This window comes from Caloenas nicobarica, chromosome 10, assembly GCF_036013445.1.
Source record: "Caloenas nicobarica isolate bCalNic1 chromosome 10, bCalNic1.hap1, whole genome shotgun sequence".
Taxonomy (NCBI): Eukaryota; Metazoa; Chordata; class Aves; order Columbiformes; family Columbidae; genus Caloenas; species Caloenas nicobarica.
Window position 1 is genome coordinate 11,046,004 of NC_088254.1, and position 18,444 is coordinate 11,064,447.

At 46.1% G+C, this 18,444-nt stretch overlaps 1 protein-coding gene across 4 annotated transcripts in view; it reads right to left on the bottom strand.

Annotated features, from left to right (window-relative positions):
* The window catches only part of MAPK6 (mitogen-activated protein kinase 6), a 29,199-nt gene extending 12,342 nt beyond the window's left edge, over positions 1-16,857 (bottom strand). The window contains exon 1 of one of the 4 annotated variants that reach the window (XM_065641508.1): positions 16,687-16,857. The gene's annotated coding sequence lies outside the window, so the exon portion shown is untranslated. Of the gene's footprint in view, positions 1-2,040; positions 2,167-2,435; positions 2,564-7,221; positions 7,241-16,686 lie in introns of those variants that run through there. The other 3 variants (XM_065641509.1, XM_065641506.1, XM_065641507.1) reach the window with 3 other exon arrangements.
* Positions 16,858-18,444: the final 1,587 nt, after the last annotated feature.

The following is an 18,444-nucleotide window of genomic DNA, read 5'->3' on the forward strand; positions in this document are numbered from 1 at the left end:
ACCAACACCTATTAAGTTTATACATTTTCAGTTTCAATGAAAGTCATAACCATCAGTCCAACTGCCTGCCTTGAAAATACACACTAAATAAACAAAATTGACAAATTCTCTTCAGTTGTGTAACATGCTCTAACCACTTGAAACACACAATGGACTATAGTATAAAAAAGTGGGATTTATCACCCCAGTTTGTGCCGAATAGGCTATTCACACAGACATTGATGTTTTCATTTAGGCTGTCACCTTTCCAAGACTACTATTTTTTTTTTAAGTGGTACTTTTATTCCTCCCTCCCACAAAGTTTAAAGAGGGAAACACAAAGCTACTAGTTTCTTATGTGGTTTACAACCATGCTTTTAAAACAGATCAGTTCTTGGGAGAGGGCAACAGAAGTGACCCAGAGAAGGGCTGTTGTCTTTGAAATGATTCCTGGTGCTGGCAGACGTCAGCACAGGACCAGCTTCACGCACTGTGCCAGCAGCCCCTGCAACTCGTGTTCAACTCCTGCACTTGGATTTATCACAGTTTTCAGGAAACAGGATGTACACTGAAACACAGGCAAGTATGAGACGTTCACTTTTTCAGAAATACAACTAAGAGGAAAGATACCGGTTAATTTGATTATGCAGACCACATAATGATCAAATCATTAGTCACAAGAGAAAGACCAAGAATGACTAATGACACATTATACAACCTGCTAAGTACTATCCCTTTGACTATAAAAATACAGGGCACAGAAGTATTTTTTTTAGATCAGCCACGTTGCAGTCAGTAGGCAGAGTGAGTCATCGCCAGCTCACGAAAATGCCGCTTTTCTCAAGCCTCCTACTTGCTCCCCACACTGTTTAGGGAACTCTGTGCTGGCAGTCAGCAAATGTTACTATTAGTTTATAAATCTTCTGAAGGATCTGTAAAAGCACACAAAAATCCGCTGTGTTTCTTTGCATCATAAAATCAAAGGGGTTTGGTCCTCCCTTTGGACAATTCAATGAAGACTTGCCACTGAAGAAGCCTACCCTAGCTAACCACAGCCTGGGCACCTCGGCAGCTCTGCCACTGTCTGCCGTTCCACTCAACAGTTAACCAGTCAAGAGTGAATTAAAGATAACGACCGCACAAGCAATGACTGAGCCTGAGAGGCTGAAATTAAAGTTCCCATTTTAGCTTCACAGCACGCAATTTCTGAAGCCCTTTACCAAACTAAAACCTGCTCCTCAGCCACCTCTTTCTGGAATTTGTAACTCGTTTATAAACACATAATGCTATCATAATGTGTGTATGTATAAGTACATATATTAACAAATACATTAAAAAAACCTTGTTGGCAACAGTGCTTTTCTCAGCATTTGCAGGAGCCATATGACGACATGCCAACCACTGTTTCTTTTTCCACAACACAATTAACTTAGCCATTGTCAGGCTGATCCAAAATGGTACTGAATTAGCCAGATCCTCATCACACAGAAGCCGAGTGTGTGCATCCTGCTCGCCTAGCCAAGGGTACCTGCTCCTCCAAACCCCAGTACTCGAGCAGCATCTCTTCAAGCTGTTTTCAGCGGGCGCTTCAAGCCACTTATGTAAAGTATTAAGTCACTTTTTCCACAAAAGGTGCTGGAGGTTACAGGGGAGCCCGCGGGTGCCCCGGCGGCGGGACCGAGTGGCACCTGTCCCCGTGTCCCCGGCACGGCTGCGGGAGAGCGGCGCCGGATCCTTTGCCGGGAGCCGCCGGCACCGAATCCAGCAGCAAAACTTCGGCCGGCTCGAGGCGAGGCCGTGGCCGCCGCCAGCCCGCAGGCGTCCCGGCAAAGGACATCCTTCCTCCGCCGCCCTGCGGGGACGGGCCGGCTTCGCCCGCCACCGCCGCTCCTTTCCCGCACACCCCGTCCAGACACCGGCGACGGCTCCGGCAGAGCAGACCCACCCTCGCCATTCCCCCGGCCGCGGCGGGGGGAGCTGCGGCCAGCCCGGTCCCCGGCCGCACCGCGGCCACCGGAGCCGGCGCCCCCGCGGGGCCGCCGCAGCGCGGAGGAGCCCTACCTTCAAACGCCCTTCACGGCGCGGACACCGCCCGCCGCTCCCGGCCCCGCAGGCCCCGCTCCGGCGGGAGAGGCGACCCCCGGGCGCCACGGGGCCTGCCCGGGCCGCGGCCGTTGGGAGCGCCCCCCTCGAGGCCGCCCCCGCCCGCCCTGTCAGCGCCCGCCCGCCCCGCTCAGCCCCGGGGCCGCCGCTGCCCGCGAGCCGCCGCAGTGCGGAGGGGCCGGGCCTGGGCGAGCCCCAGCGGAGCGGGGAGGAGCGGAGCGGGCCGGGGGCGCCGCCGCTGTCCGGCGGGAGGGAACAAAGCGCCTTTGTGCGGCGGGGCCGGGCCCGCGTGTGCGGCAGCCCGAGACCCCCTCTCCCACCCGCCGCCTCGCCGGCCGCCCCGCCGCACTCACGGGCCTTCCCAGGCTCATCGGGGGCTGCGCTGCTCACACGGCCGGGCCCCGCGGCCCCGCCACCGGCTCCCGCCCGGCGCCCGCTCGCCTCGCCGCAGTCGCCGCTGCCGCAACCGCCGCCATGTAACCCGGCGCGGAGGGCAGGGAGGGGCGGGGCCGCCGGCGGCTCCGCCTCCGCGGGGCGGGGCCCGGGGCGGCCCCCGGCGCAGGGTCGGCCGGCTGTCCTCGGCCCTCAGACCCCCGGGGGTCTGTTCCGGAGGCACGGGCGCCCCAGAGCCTGACCGCGCAGCAGGGCCCGCTCCCTCCAGTCCGGCGGAGCACGCGGACCCCTTCCCCCAGCGGGGTTGGCCCGGGGGCCCGCGGCGGGACAGCCTCTGGCAGAGCGGTCACCTCACGGCCTGGCCTGCCCCCCGCTCGCGGGAGCCCGGATGTCCGGTTAGCCAAAGAACAGTAGCATCAAACACTCGAAGAAACGGGCCTGGTGGAGCTGCGCTAGGGGCTCCACGCAGCCAGCAACGGTAGCACGAACAAGAGGCCTACAGACGTTAACAGGCCCTGCAGTGCCGCGTTAGCCCTCAGGCTTCAGTTATAATGGCAGCTTCCTCTTCCTGTTCAATCTCCGCTGCCCCCTGACAGCTGCCCTGCACCCAGAGTCCTGCTTCTGAGGCCCGTGCGTGACCCGAGCCCTGGCAGTGCCCGCGGCTCGCTTGGTTCAGCATTTCCCGCAGCCACAACACAGCACATGCAAACAAAGCCCGCAGGCGGAGAAGGAAGCAGGAGCATGGGTTTTCTGTAGCTGGGGGGATGCAGCGAGGAGGGCCAGGCCACGTTTCCATGCCAGGTCACAGGCCTGTGACAGCTGGGGGGAGGACTGGGAGACGAGCAGGACGAGCAGGCCCAGCTGTCCATCTCGGTGCGTGGGGGTCCCACAAACCACGGCCAGTGAAGTGGTCTTATGGGCCCAGTTCAACCGTCCCGGCTTCAAACATCCCTCATGGTAAAGAAACAAAACCATGGTAGGAAGGCAGCAGGCTGGAATGACGGCAACAGCTTTCCTTCTCCGATGGGGACAGGTCAGCTCAAATGTTCTGCAGTCTTAGTGTCATAGTGGACCCGAATGTTGTCCCACAAGCATCTACAAACTGCTTGTCATTACTCTCGCTTCTGTGACACCAGAGAGGATTTCTCTCTTGCTGTTGCATCTCCCCTAACAGATCTAGGCAGGGACAGTAAAACTCTACTTTTCCCTGAAAATCACAGCTAATACAACAAAATGAAGCAAAATAACTAAAACTTTAAGTTTTTTCCTCGTGAGACTTTTATATAGCACTCTTACTGGAGAGAGGCATGAAATCAGCAGGCCTGTAGCTATCAGAAGAGCCTTCTGCTTGCCCTAAAACAGTTTTGGTACAATTCTCAAGACAGGCTGCCATTTCCCTGGGTCCCCTGTATGCCTTGTCAATGTAGAATGACTCAAAAGAAGATAAAACAATTAATACTCAATTTTACTGGTTAGACAGATGTTATTTATAGTTAGTACCAGGACAGAAGTTACTCACATTGCACAGGGTTTTACAGCTCGCTCCGCTGCCATCTGGACAGAAGCATCCGATTGACCCCTGCATTTCTAAATCACATAACTTTTTTTTTTTTAAATAAATGAGTAATACATCAACATCCAAGGTGCTCCCTAGCCAGATTCTCCAAAGTTATTTAAATAACTTTTAAAACCCCTTTGATTATGAAGCCAAGCATTACATGTTTCAATTTAGTCAGATGTGTTGCTAACTCTGACATTGCTCCCAGTAGCAGGAGAGGTGACTTGGGCATTTGACAATAGCACGCATACAGAAGTCAGTTACTAAACAGGCTCTTTACATCATAATATTGGCTAATTTATAGGCAGCTAACGGTGCTGCCAACAGCGGAGAAAAGTCAGAAACAAAGTTGCAGTTCTTCTGCCCACCCAGCAAAACAGAGTTGGAAGATAACAGCACTGGCTGCTCCAGAAGGCCTGTATTTAAATACAGGCTATAAAAAAACCTGCAGGAGTGCATATTTGGAAGAGGTGATGTTAGGACGGCAACCAGAGCCAAGCCACAGTGGAGTATTTACTTGCATTAAAGAAAGAGATTTGGGACTCAAAAAAGGCAGGAGCAGCAGTGGTTGCATGTCTAAATCCAGAGCTATTTAGTTAATTAAAGAATCCTTCCACCCATATACAAAGTATTTTCATTATGAGAGACAAAAGAACAAGCTGATTTTAGGGTACTGCAGTAAGAAAAAAATTATATTACAGCCTTGTCACAGCACCTGGAGAGCCCATCGTCATCGTGTGTCCATTGGGACTATTTGCCAATACCCACATGGCCCTTTCAGGCAGGTGGAGGTTGCACATCCATGCAGTTCACTCTGCAGCAGCCCAGGCTGTTTGAAAAGTAGTTTAGCAAACACAGAGGTGGCTTCCTCGCCTGGGTAGCACACTCATAAATCTCACATAGTCCAGAAGTACCACCATTTTTCTGGGTTCCTAATAAATAAATCAAGAGCTACTTTATTTTTTTTCTTCTTCCTGTGTTTTTTTGGTTTGGGTTGGTTTTGTTTGTTTGGCTTTGGTTTTTTGCCCTCCAGGTTTTTTTCTGCCATTCTAAGAGCATAGTCTGTGGTAGGATCTAATGAATGAGATCCTTCAATCTAGAGGCAAATCATGCAACAAGGAAGAGCATGGAGCAGGAATGTTACTTGTCTTCAGCTTCACAATTTATAGAATTACAAAGCATGTAAAAGAGAGCAGCTCAGAATCTAATCGTGTGTCACATGGCAATTTAGAGCTATCTAATCCAGCGAATTGCTAATCTGTTCTCAGATTTTTAATACACTATTGATTAGGCTGTAAATTACTGTGTCAAATTGTTTCCCTGTTCCCCACAAGAATGCAGTTACATAGCACGTAGATGATATGCTATATGATACTAACCCATTCTAAAACATTTGCAGATATTAACTGTCAGTAAAATGCAGAGTAAGAAAAGAACTGGACTTTGAAGGTCACAAAGCCTAGCAATTGAAAAATAATTAGAACTGAAGCAATGATTCATTTATTATATCCAAGTTCAAAAAGATCAAACAGTAAATTCCAATGTAATATTTCAGTCCTGTGCGTGAATTGTTACTTGTGGCATAAAAGGGAATGAAGTATTTTAAAGCATCCGCACCCATTTTGATTGGCAAAGGAAGAAAGATTTGGAGACAGTTTGAAAAGGTTGCCCAAGGTGACTTGGCAGCTCCAGGCCTTTGTCTCAGTTTCTCTAGGATTCATTTTGCATGGGAATAGGGATTAATTTAGAGAGAAAATGCAACATATTAAGAACCAATTAGATGAGATTCAAGAAATATTCCATTTGTGTTGCCTTATCGGCCTGTTCCTGCTTATCTGTGTTCTGCAGGGTGATCTGTGCCCTGAAATACGATTTGGTTTTCCTGGCACAACTCTCAAGAGTTTTGATAGTTTGTTTGGGTCTCCTGTAACTGCTGCCTTCTCCAATTAGCTCTGTTTTCTGCAGGCGTTAAGCAAAGCCTTTCCCAAACACGTGCTCTTCCAGCTTACGGTTTCATAGCGCTGATGTTCAGCACAAACAGTCGAGATAAATTTAAATTTCTCTGACAACCCAACAGCTCAGGTAGCTTCACTTCTTGGGCACCTCCATTTCTTGGAAAAGGTTAGTCTACACGTTTCCATACTGGAAGCAGGGGGGTTTTATTTGTTCTTTTAAACACAAACACATTTCCCTAACAAATACTTTTCTGAGTTTGCAGACTTTTGCCCAATACATCTTAAAGTGTACTTCATGCCAACATTGTTAGCAGGTAACCACACAGAAGTTGCCATCTTCAAAACTTTTAACCATTTTTTTGTGTCAACATCCCTTTTTTAATTAAAGTCTGGTTGGCAGTAGCCAAAGCTACCTGGGCACACACAGCTTGCTGGCACCCTCTTTGCACTCACTTGGTGGAACTGGCTTTGCTAGAGCAAGCTCTGTACTGTCTACATTCTGATCAGGAAAGGAGCTGTGACAATATTAGGGGAAAGGAAAAAAGCAAACCCTAAGATCTTCATCCTTGTGTGAAACAATAGAAAGACTGGAAAAGAACAGACCATTAGCAGAGACCAACTCAAACCAAAAGCAGCAAAGTACAAAGGGCAAATGAAGGTGGAAAAAGAAAGTCACAGATGTTGTTCAACTTTGAGGTTAGAAATAAATGAGTTCTGTGACATACTTTGGAAATTCTGTGAATCTGCATGAAAAAAAAAAAAAAAGTCATTAAACAATTAAAACAGAACAAGCCATTCTTGCCCCTTGGTAGGTCATCAGCAATTTAGGGCATGTCAGTACAGCTAGCTGCATGCAGGCTCCCTGCTTAATATCACACATTTTTATGAAGTCAGGCGATTTCATTGCCTACTGTTTCTATGCCTTAACCAACACTTAGCACAGGGACAGAGCAGCTGCCTAAAGCAGGAGTTGGCAGAGCCATGGCAATACTGGGAGAAGAGGAAAGCTTAGAAAACTTGCCCTGTAGCTGGGTCACCACTGAAAGTGTCAGCCCTCAGTGTGTGAAATTCACTTCTAGGGCTGGAGCTTTCCCAGATTTCTCAGCCTTTTATTAATTCCTTGTTAGTTAACATCACTTAGAGATAGTTCTCGGTATTTCATGCACAGAATAGCAAATGCAGAAAAAATTACCAAGGCAGGCAGTTAAGGCAGTATGTGTTGAGTTTAATCACCTTTTAAAGGATGACTAGTACCAATATTTTCACATTCAGGTGCTCCAGGTGACCTGAGTTGCTTATAACTTCCCAGCATGGGACACGGGAGGTGTGCCGGAGCCAGGCTGCAGAGCCAGTCAGTGGATGAATCTACAGCTGAAAAACATTCTATGGAAAGAGGAGCAAAGCTGTTGTGACAAAGCAAAGCACAGGATGAAGTGGAAACAAGAAGGACCAAAGGGGTTTTTTTCCCCAGAATTTCAGGGAGAATATAAGAGAATTCTGTGTGTGGCAGTTCTCCCATGTTCAGACCTGCACAGAGGCACTGCTGCCATCCCCACCTCTGAAACCTCAAGTGAAGCAGTTTGGACAACACGTCTGCCCACTGAAGTGTCACCAGAGCAATTGTCCAAGACATCTCTGTGCTAGTTATTGCATCGGCTGCAGTGTTGCTAGAGTCATAAGGCAGCAAGTGCCTGTACAGATATTATTTAAATATCTGCAATACCTTGAGTACTCCAATGTGGAGAGAGGCCCTGGAAACAGGGCAGGGTGCTCTCAGCAAAAAAATGCATTTGGTTTTGCATCCCTACTGGAAAATACATCAGCTCTTGAGCAGAAGTTTTACAGGCCTGATGATGGATTTATGTAGAACAGTTATACGTTTTTGTAGAACTATTGCATTTAATTGCAGTGCTATACATATTGCTGTGTAGAACTGTTCTTGTTCATTCCTGTAGAACAGTAAACCTTCCTACATGCAGCCTTTTGATTGCTATTGCATTATAGAGATAAAACCTCTGCTGTGCAATTGTAAATACAGCTGGTGCTGCAGCGCTTTTCATTTACAGAGAAAAAAAACCACCAGGCTAACATTCGCTAACATTTTCATCAACACCAGAATTCTCTTGAAACATATTTATAGGGGCAAAGCTCAATAGAAGTACATGGGCACCAGCTAATACCAGCCCGAGGCTACACAACTTTTACATATCAAATAGCAACAACTGTTATCTACATGAGAAGAAGGGAGGTGCAGTGAGTTGAGGCCTTTTAAATGCTTTCAGATATTATTTTGCAGTAAACTACTAAAGAATGACATGGGCAGAAAGTGAATCTTTGTCAGCAGTTAAGAAGATCATCCATTGCTGCCACGAGAAACTTGGTGGTTGGAAAAGCAATACTAATTTTTCATAGTGGAAGCCTCTCAGACCTCTGCTGCTCCGTAGATTTGTACCCTGCAGAGGCTCTTCATGGGAAGGATGAGGACTCCAAGCCCACCCGCAGCACATGGTACTTCTTATGGTGGTTTGCGAACACAGGATGAAACAGGCTGGATCGGGAGACACATTCAGAAATCATGTCTTTGTGACTGCTCAGGCAAAGGCCACCCTCTGTTCACTATGCCCTGCACACAGTGGTCTCCAACCTGCCCAAAACTCCTGGCTGCAGCTGGTTCACCAGCCAGCAGCATTATTGCATGGCTAAAGATCGACAGGCAAGGAGCACGGTGCCTGCAGGGTCAAGGCAGACGCTAAGAAGCCGATGTGAGTGCTGTTGCTCAGGGCGTGTTTCGTCTGTGGCCAACACGCTTTGTCAGGATTCCCAAAATAGCACTTATCAGGCACAGCAGATTGACTGGGAAACACGCTGCTCCGCTTAATGCCTCCTGCTGTCCCTGCCAGACTCCTGCCCCAGTTAGGCTCCTGAAGCTAACGAAATGGAAAACCCAAGAAATATCAACAAGTAGAAACTTTCTATAGAACATCTACCATCAAATTATATGGCAAATACCGAGCATTGCAAAAGCTACCTTGAGTCACTTTTGTTGTATCTTCAGACATCAAACCCAAAAGTTTTTATTTTGCAAACAAATACATTTTGGAACCGCCTCCTCCCTGTTAATACTCTGTAACTTTTTCTCAGTGCATGTTGCACCATCTTTTTCTAAAGATTTCCACTGCAAATATATGGGACTATTCAATTGCCCATATTCCCCAATCCCATTATATCTTAGCTTTCATTAAAATTTTCTAGGACTTTTCAGGTTTTCTCAACAGTTTTGAGACACTTGCTGGGAGGAATACACTACCAAACTGTTTGTTTTCTCATGAAAACTGGGTTTTGCCAATGCGCCCGAATTGGCAGACCTTTTATAAATAGCTTTGGACAGATGATAGGAAATGATGCAAGAGCTCAGGCCACTCCACAGAGGGCAACAGTCTGAAGTGCTCAGAAACAGGGACTTGCACCAGCAACTACTACACAGGGAAAAAATATAACACACAGAAGTGTCATTTGCTGCAGAAGGTATCAGGCTTATGGAACACAAGATCTCTATCTTACTACAACTCAAGCAAAAAGTGTATTTGCTTGCAACTGCACTACAATGAAAACCAGGAAAATTAAATTTTGCTTTGAAGAGGAAAAACTGATCAGAATTGTCTAGTTTGCCGCTTTGTCTTTTACTCTCAAGGAGGAGCTTTCCCCTCTTAACACACCATAAATGCCAACACACACATTGGAGATTCTCTAGACTCTGATGGGTGCCAAAAACTGGGATCATCTTCTTACCCTGGCATTTCCCATCAGCTTCAGCAAAGGCTCTTCCAACTCAAACTACTTAAATGTGCTCCAATAATAGCTGGTTAGAAGTTAATCCATATCTGTTCATCTGATCCCAAGACCTATCTGTTCCTCTTTGCAACAGTAATACGGAATGCAGAATGTGTCTCACGTGGCTATTCACGGCACTGCTGGACAGTCTCCTCCACAGAGACACACTTTCCTTGTGCAGGGCTCCTGCAGACTGCTGCTCAGAAATACCTCCATGGGGTACCCCGGTGCTGAGACATCACTGAGAAACAGTCGTAAACCAGTTATCTCATATAGGTAAACATTTCAGAGTCTAGTTATGCCTAGAGGTCCTTTCATGATCTGAATAGCGAGATCTACTTTGCAAGTGAGCTGGAACTAAGAAAGATTAGAGAGGCAGAGAAATCTTCTGGTTTTCAGTGCATCAGCGTTCTCTTATCTTGAGCATCTCTCTAAGCAGTTTTCAATTGCATTCAGTCAAAAGCTGTTAAACCCAAATTTAAGAGATACCACGTACATCTAAAGCTATATTTCATGACAGGGGAAAAGGTATTCTTCCCTCATTGTGCTTTATGAAACACTGGAGAACCATTTAAGCCTCAGTTAAAATAAAATCGTTTGCTGATAAACCTATTTTAGCAAACAAAAAAAGTTGCTCACCATTATCTCAAATATCTTCGTGTTTAATCTGGGCACTCCCAAAACAAAAGCAATCGAGATGATTCAAAGAAGAGGAGTTTCTGCCTTTGGACCAACTCCAATCGCAATACTTATTTCTCATGATTGCTGCAATTCAACAGACACCAACATGAGCCGAGCGTTCACGTGTGCCCCGTGACCTACCCTAGCATTGCCCTGGGTGGCAACAAGAGCTGCCACTTGCTTCCTATCTGCAATCCGATGTCCCCAGTGGCTCACAGCACCACAAACCAGCTGAAGGACCTTCTTCTGTTCCTTCATGTCCATTATCACAGACGTTAGGTACACAAATCCGTTCATTCATGTTCAGCAGTGGGAGACTATTTATGACAAGATCAGGCTGCGCAGTGGGAGATCCCACTTGGCCACACAGAGCAATGAAGAATGAGGCTTCAGCCACCAGACAACAGTGGGCAAACTCTTCCTAGTAGTCTGTGTCTTGAAATGGTGGCCCAGAGGGGTAAGACAGAAGGTCACAAACCTCTCAGCTTTTCCTTGCTATTAACTTTTCCAGGACAGACAGCCTCTCCAGCTTCGGACTGTCTTGGAAAAGGTACAGCCCAGAAATCAAGGATGTACATGAGCCTCAGCCCTCTCTTTCAGAGTGGAATGATCCTGCCAGGGCTGGACGAGGAGGCTCACTGCCGCTGCCCAAACCATCCTTCTCTGACAAAGGGCAGCTCCAGGGAGGACTTAACACTCTCCAGCCTGTCCGTCAGAGACGCTTCACAGAGACTCCACAAGACAGTGCAATATTAATCAAAACCAAGGTGAGGTTTTCCCTTCGACCCACCAAAGGTTTCGAGATGTCAGCTGTGTATTTTTTCCTGACAGACTACCCAAGCTGGTATTTCCACAGCTGCATGTACTATCTAAATGCTTCCTAGAAGTAAAGTGAGATTATTATGGTTTGTGATAATATCCCCATTTAAATAATTAAGGCAATTCATTTGCTTGTAGTAAAAATGATTCAAGGACTACATGTACAATCTGCGATCAAAGTACTACCCTGTACCCCATATTTATCATCCTAGGTCCGATGATATTTGTTAGTAAACAATACAAATGTAATCATTGCTAGGCGATGGTAAATCAGTGGCCAGGCTTGAACAGGCTGTTGTCAAGTAGGAAAAGTTCAACCAAGAACCTGCAGTAACTGCCAAAATCAAGTGAAACTGCAGGGTGGTAATGGGTACTTGTGAAGCTTTTCACACAGAAGAACAAGAAGATTTATCTTTCTAATTGCTCCAGTGTTTCGGGTACCAGGAGACCAGGGGAATATGGGCCTTAATGTCAGCTAGTAAACTTCTCTGACCTTTGAGGGGAACTCTATGTGACATGACAATCACAGTAACCAGAACCAGCTCTATCTGCTCTGATGCAGCATTACTGCATGAGCACATACTCCTTTTTCTCATCACAAGTGCTCAGTGCCCTGCTTCATTCACCACACAGGACAGATAGTGCTCACCTGATCACCAGTAGTTATATACCAAGAAAAAAATAAAATCAGCATGCTGCCCTATGCCTTATTCATCACATATTGCCCCAGTCTGAGCACAGAATCACCAGAATTTAAGGGCTCTGCAACTATCCATTAAATTAATTTCTACAATCTGCAAGCACATCAGGATATCATCATTTCCACTTTCCTGAACTGGGTCACAAAGATCAAGGTCACAGTAGCCCTTAACAGCAGATGCACAATTTAAGACTTCTAGAACTGAATTTTGCGAGGGATTGGTATTTTATTCTACTGTTCAGCTTTTCAACACACTTTTCAAAGAGCTTGCTACTTCTTGCACCAAGTGCAGATCCCCAGAGCTCTGAATTATCTGTTTTTGCAAGTTACCTTAGGCCTTGTCCAGGCAGTTCTGATTTCCCCCAGCCCCAGAAGCCGCTGAGTAGCTGTTTGCACATCCTCCACAGCAGCCTCTCCGCTCCCTCTCAGCTGCTCACCTGGTTTCTCCAAGTCTCTTCCCGTTTCCCACTTTCTATTTTCTTTTCCCCTTTCCAATTCAAATCTCATTTTTACAAGCTTTTTCTCCCAAACTACTCCGTTAAAATTTCCTACCTATTTGGTCCTTGTTTCTTTCACATGTGAGTCAGGTAGCTACCTCCAACTTCTTAACTGGAGCCAGCAGGAGCCACTAAAAGCAGCGCATGGGAGGAACAGTCTACTTATATTTAATTAAGGTGCCCAAACTCAACACAGCCTGCAGCAGCCCGTGGATGCAGTCACAGGAAAATTTCTGTTCTGAAGTTGACCGGGCTGGAGCACACCCAGGACTGACAGACAGTGTGGGAATTTATCTGGTACCACATCTATCCAGTTCATAGACATGGAGAGATTTTCCACAAAGATAAACCACACATCTTCGACTCTGGATTTCAAAAGTGCCCTCTTCTTCTGGAACAGGCGGGAGCCTTTTAAAAACTTTGCTTGCCTATTTTTAAGTAGGGCAAAAACAATTCTCTGCTCCACCCTGGTTCTTGTAAAACGACAAAAATATTTGAGCTAAGTGTTCCAGCAAAGTTCAGATTTGGAAATATACCCAGCACAAAACTGTTCCCATCCAAAGAATTAGCTGTTGGCAAAGTCATGATCTATCAAAACCGAGACAAGCACTGAGACCAAGGCAATCCCAACACAAGAGCTTCCCAGCTTTGCTCGAGCCACCAAGGGCTGCAAGTGCCACGTTCTGCTCTGCTGTGCCACTGCTCTCTGCCCGTTCAGCCTTTCTCCATCACCACCCCTCTGCCTGGGCAAAGGAACAGCCTTTGCACACCTTCTCCCCCAGCAGAAGGTACCCTGGAAGCTAACGGGGGCTGTGTCACCTCTCCAGGCAGCGTCTCCTGCCAGCCCCGGGGCTGGAGAGCCGCCTGCTGTCAGGGAAGGTGGTGGTAAAATGGTCTTCCTATAAAGGAACACATTAGGGAGGGAAAAAAGTGGACCAGAGAGTTTCTGAGAAAGATATGACCCTGTCAGTGCCTTCCCTGTGGGTCAGCAAGAAGTTGCTGGGGCAGCACAGGGAAGCCCTATGGGGTCACTGGGCATCACTGGAGGGATGCAGGGGGCCCTGTTGAAGCTTCATTTCGCATTCACAAAGGTATTTTGGGGAAATGCTCGCAGCAGTGGAAAGCAAGAGGCTGTTTCCTGTGAGAAAATATCCCACTCTCCAAGACAGAGTTTCTTCTTATTATTTTGCTCTGATGCACAGTCATGCAGCCTCTCCTACCCCCAAACCCTGCTGCTTCCCCTCCATCTCAGGCACAGACCCCATAACCCCCACTGCTGAGAGCCAGGCTGTGGGGCAGCCAGAGGGTGGGCAGGAGACCTGGGGTTACAGGGAGGAACCCCAGGAATTAGGGGAATGCAACAGGGAAGGAGGTGAGGAGATAAGTGTTTAAATAATCCCCATCATTGGCTTCTCCGTAATCTCAGTTTTTGGCTGGTGGAAGGATGGACATAAATCATATGTAACTGTGTGCAGGGGATAAGGACAGCAGTGACATTAACCTGACTTTCTGATGGTTACAGAGCCTGTAATGTCTTTTTATTTCCATGGTATCCTACGTGAAAAGCATTTCAAAACCTGCCCCATCTCCAAGATCCTACTATGAAAAGCTGGATCTCACAAAGCCGTTTTCCAACACGCCAAATTTAGTTTTTGTGGCACTGTTTGACAGTTTTACGAAGACAGCATTAACTCCCAACTGAGCGCAGGCAGCCAAGTCACTGAACACTAGGAGTGCATGGCTCAGTTCCCCAATGCCTTGCCTGGGTCAGACGTGCTTCTCAGAGCCCCCATCTCCAGCCTCAACAGAGTCTGTCCCACCCCTCCATCACTCAGTGGCAAGCAGGTCGGTTCCCAGGACCTTTACCATGCCATGGTCACTAGCAGAAGACCTCAAAGAAAGACAGCTCCATCCCACCGCCCCGCTCGCAGGGTTAATGCCACAGCGCACAGCAAGCCCACCCGCTCTCGCCCAGGACCCGGGGCTGCGGGCAATGCCTCACCTGCGGCAGCTACACACACTGCCCAGCTCCTCCAGCACCGTGCCGGCAGCTGTGGCGGGCACAACCTAGGAAATACATCCCCAAATCCACCCTTGATGTTTTTTAAAGCAAGCTTTTATTCATGCTGTTGATGGTGGCAAAAAAAAAAAAAAAAAAAAAAAATCACCCGAGTCCCCTGTCCGCCTTCAGTTGTTTTTCCATGTGCAGAGCTAGATCTCCAAGGCTCCTCTCCCTCTGCAGAACAAACACAGTGTTTGCAGGAATAAAGCTGTGCTTATATAAGCTTCTGAGAATGCCAAGTTGAGTGTCTGACAGAGGAAAAACTTCTGGTAAAAACCTCTTTTTTGTCTTTTCAAGAGATCTAATCTATCTTCTGTGCATTCCTGACCTTCAGAAAGTATTTTCATCTCACACGTTAAGTATAACAATCCTCTTAACAAGGGAACATTTTGTTAGAGCTTTAAATTGGGTTACATAAATTATTTGTAGTTCTGACAGCAGGTTTCTCTTCCGTCCACGAGGACAGTTGTTATGAGATTGCTACAAGGTTCATTCGCAATCACTGCAGATAATCATCTGAAGGGACTGTTTGTAGCGAGATTTTATCTGGGGGATATGCTACAAGTTTATCAGGGTATAAAGGCTTTTTATAAAAGTGTCATTTTTGCTGAATAATTTGCAATTCAGTAACCTGCAGGAGAATTAAAAAATATCCCTTATGTAAATGGCAAATAGAGAAAAAAAAAAATCCAACCACCATAAACTTTAGGAGGAACAGAATACAGAGGGAAAAACCCCCAACATATGTATAGGTATATTGGTGGTACTGAGCAGGTCTCAATCCATGAATGTACTCTTGTTGACTACAGTGGTAATTGCAAACAGTCAGGATTGGGTTCTTTGCTTCCACCAAGTACTTGTTCAGAAAAGAGCAGAGTGGAAAAAAAATTTCAAGTAACAGCACTACTTCTAGCATTACATCCTAGCAATGAACGATTTAGAAACACATTTTGCCATTTCTCTTTTCACTCTTCCTTCTCCCAGCCCCTGACCAGACACGGGGTTAGCACCGGTTGTGAATGGGGACAGTTCTCAGGCAGCAGAAGCCTCCCGCCTCCCTTTCTCTCATCACTAGTAAGGCGGATTGGGAAAAAAGTTTCTACTGATTTCTTCAGGAGTGGGAAAAGAAGGGCACCCTTTATAAATTTGGATTAATTTTTTAGGTTCTCCATTATAATTATGAGCTACTTAAAAAACCCCTACAAAGCAATAAACGAATATTTTATTTAAAAGGAAGGCATTTTGTTTGACTTTAAGAACACCGATTTAAGAAAAAAAAAAAGAAAATCAAAAATTACAAATCAAAATATGGACATTTCAAAATCTTTGTTAGAGCATTTCAGATTTTTTTTTCTCCCTACGTGACAAGAGCAGCAAGTTAAAGTTCAAGGAAATGTGGGAAAACTTTCATCTGATGCTAAATATGAGCAATTAATCAAATGCAGTAAACCTAATTTCTATACACTCCTGCTGGCATTAAGTTCTCCACAACAGTGGGCCAGAAACAACAAACCCAGCCACCCCTTCTTCAGTATGAAAGTACTCCACAGAGTGACATTTTCAAGGAGAAAAACCCTGTGGCTTTGTAAACCACACACACAAACAAACACGAGAACCATGTGAAAGGTGCTCAGCAGAGAAGGACCTTTACCCACCAAACTTGGCATCTACTAACACTTCCACACCTGCCTGGGAAGGCTTTACCTCGGTATTTCCAATCATATTGAGCTAACTAATTGGTGTTCTATCTTTCCTTCATATGGCCTCCCCTTCTTTGTTTGATGCCAAATATGTATTTTCAGCAGACTTTACAGAGTTGTCTCATCATTTTATTAGTAGTCTCTCATAATACTTTATCTATAGAGAATACAATGCATTAGTACTTCTAGGTACAACACTGGGTATTCCTTTGCATTATCTAGAGACACTAGCTGACTAATATACGATGATTTTATTTATATAAAAGACAATATATAATTATTTTAGTAATTCTTAAAGACAGAAATGTTTATAGGTATTAGTTAGAAAGACTGATCTTAATCCTTTCTATTTCTTTCTCTCTAAACAAACAGATCTCATAGGAGAATACACACAGATATTTAACTTACCATTACTGAAGCTATCTTTTGAATTCCTCAGTATCATTAATATTTAAGCTGAAAAAACAGAATGAACAACTATCCTAATGACACGCCAACAAGAGCTAACAAAAGTAATTTTTAAAAAGTCATCCAGAAGAAGTGAGAAGGTCAACCAGAAAACGCGAGTCAGGAATAGCTGTGCTCTGATGAGGAGGAGAAGGTTATGTTGCTGTGATATGAGTAGTGCACAGCTGTTACTCTAGTAATAATTCATCATATTAATATTTAAATGAGAGGAGGAGGAGGGCACGAGATTGTGTGTGACTCAACAGTCCCTCCCTGTCCTTAAGCAGAAAAATAGGCCACCAATACAGAAAGAGCATTAGGAGCTATAGAGCAGGAAGGTTTGTTTTTGTTACCTCATGAATAAAGTGAGCAAACTGGTCCCTGAAGAAATCTAGAAATTCTCCCGGTTTTACTTCTGAAAGTTAAATTCTGCTTCTACTCTCAGAAGGAGCCATTACCTAATGAATACATTGATCCCACGACCAGTGCTCTAGGTCTGTACGTGGTGTCTCTTGGATTTCAGTGTATTTCCAGCAAGATTCTGTGCTGCCTGCAAAGAGCTGCCTGCGGGAGCCTCACCTGGCAGCCTCTCGCAGGGAATTGCTGAATCGCTGCTGCACTTGGCCATTTATCTACAGACACACTGATAAAACCCATGTCTTTAATCAGGGCTTACTTACCTCCAGGCTCGTTCCATCATCTTGGCCCATCAGGGTCTCTGGCATGGGCAGGCTCAGGAGAGCTGTGGCACCCGAGGAGCTGCTGCAGGAGGGTATGAGGAGCAGAGCACAGCCCTGGGGAGCCAGGGAGAGCAGCAACACCCAGCAACAGCAGGCTCAGCTCAGGCTGGAGGAAGCAGCTGCTGCAGGCCTAACCCAGACACATGTGGGTGGCATCTCTGGCAGGAGAGGCAGCCTGACCACTCGGTTGCATACAGAGTTGCACAACTTTATCCAACAATTCAATATAAACACACCTCTCACATGCTAGTTTTTGTGGGTTGGCTTTTTCTTTTTAATTCTGTACAACTCCTCCTTGTTAGCAGAAAGAGTGTTACTACTACTTCCCTGGCTGAGCATCGTCTTCTCGGCAATATAAATCTATAAAGGTAATAAGCAACCATTTAAGCAGAAATACAGATGCAGACTCCAGAAATGGCCATGAGGCTACATAACAAACAGTTTGTAACAGAATAAATCCACAGAGAAGCATTCAGCTTAGTGCTTGGCATGAAAATACAAGGTACACAAAGTACAACCATTAAGAGATGCCAAACTCATGCAGTCCCATTGGTTTGAAGCACGCCAAGGTAAATTCTTCATCAGAATTTTTTCTATTTTCTCCTATTCTGGCAGAGACATTCTGCTCCCCCCCACCCTCCTGCTTCATTTAATTGGCCTAATCCTTCAAGGTCAAGTTTGCAAACAGCCTGAGTTAACGTTGATATTATTTTTAGCTGACTGATACAGGGTTTTATTTGCTGCATCCTATAAAACAGGATTTGTGTTATTACTATATTGTAGAGAACACCACTCATAAGATCTCCATAGCCATTGTCAGTGTCCCAGCGGAGTGACCATTTAAAACTGGTCTTCATAACTTGCCACCAAGATTTGTGCATAAAGCAGAATCAGATCGCTGGGCACATTGATGGGGTGGGGAATATTGATCTACACTGTTCACAAGAGTAGGTGACAGGGGGCTGCAGGAGGATGAGCT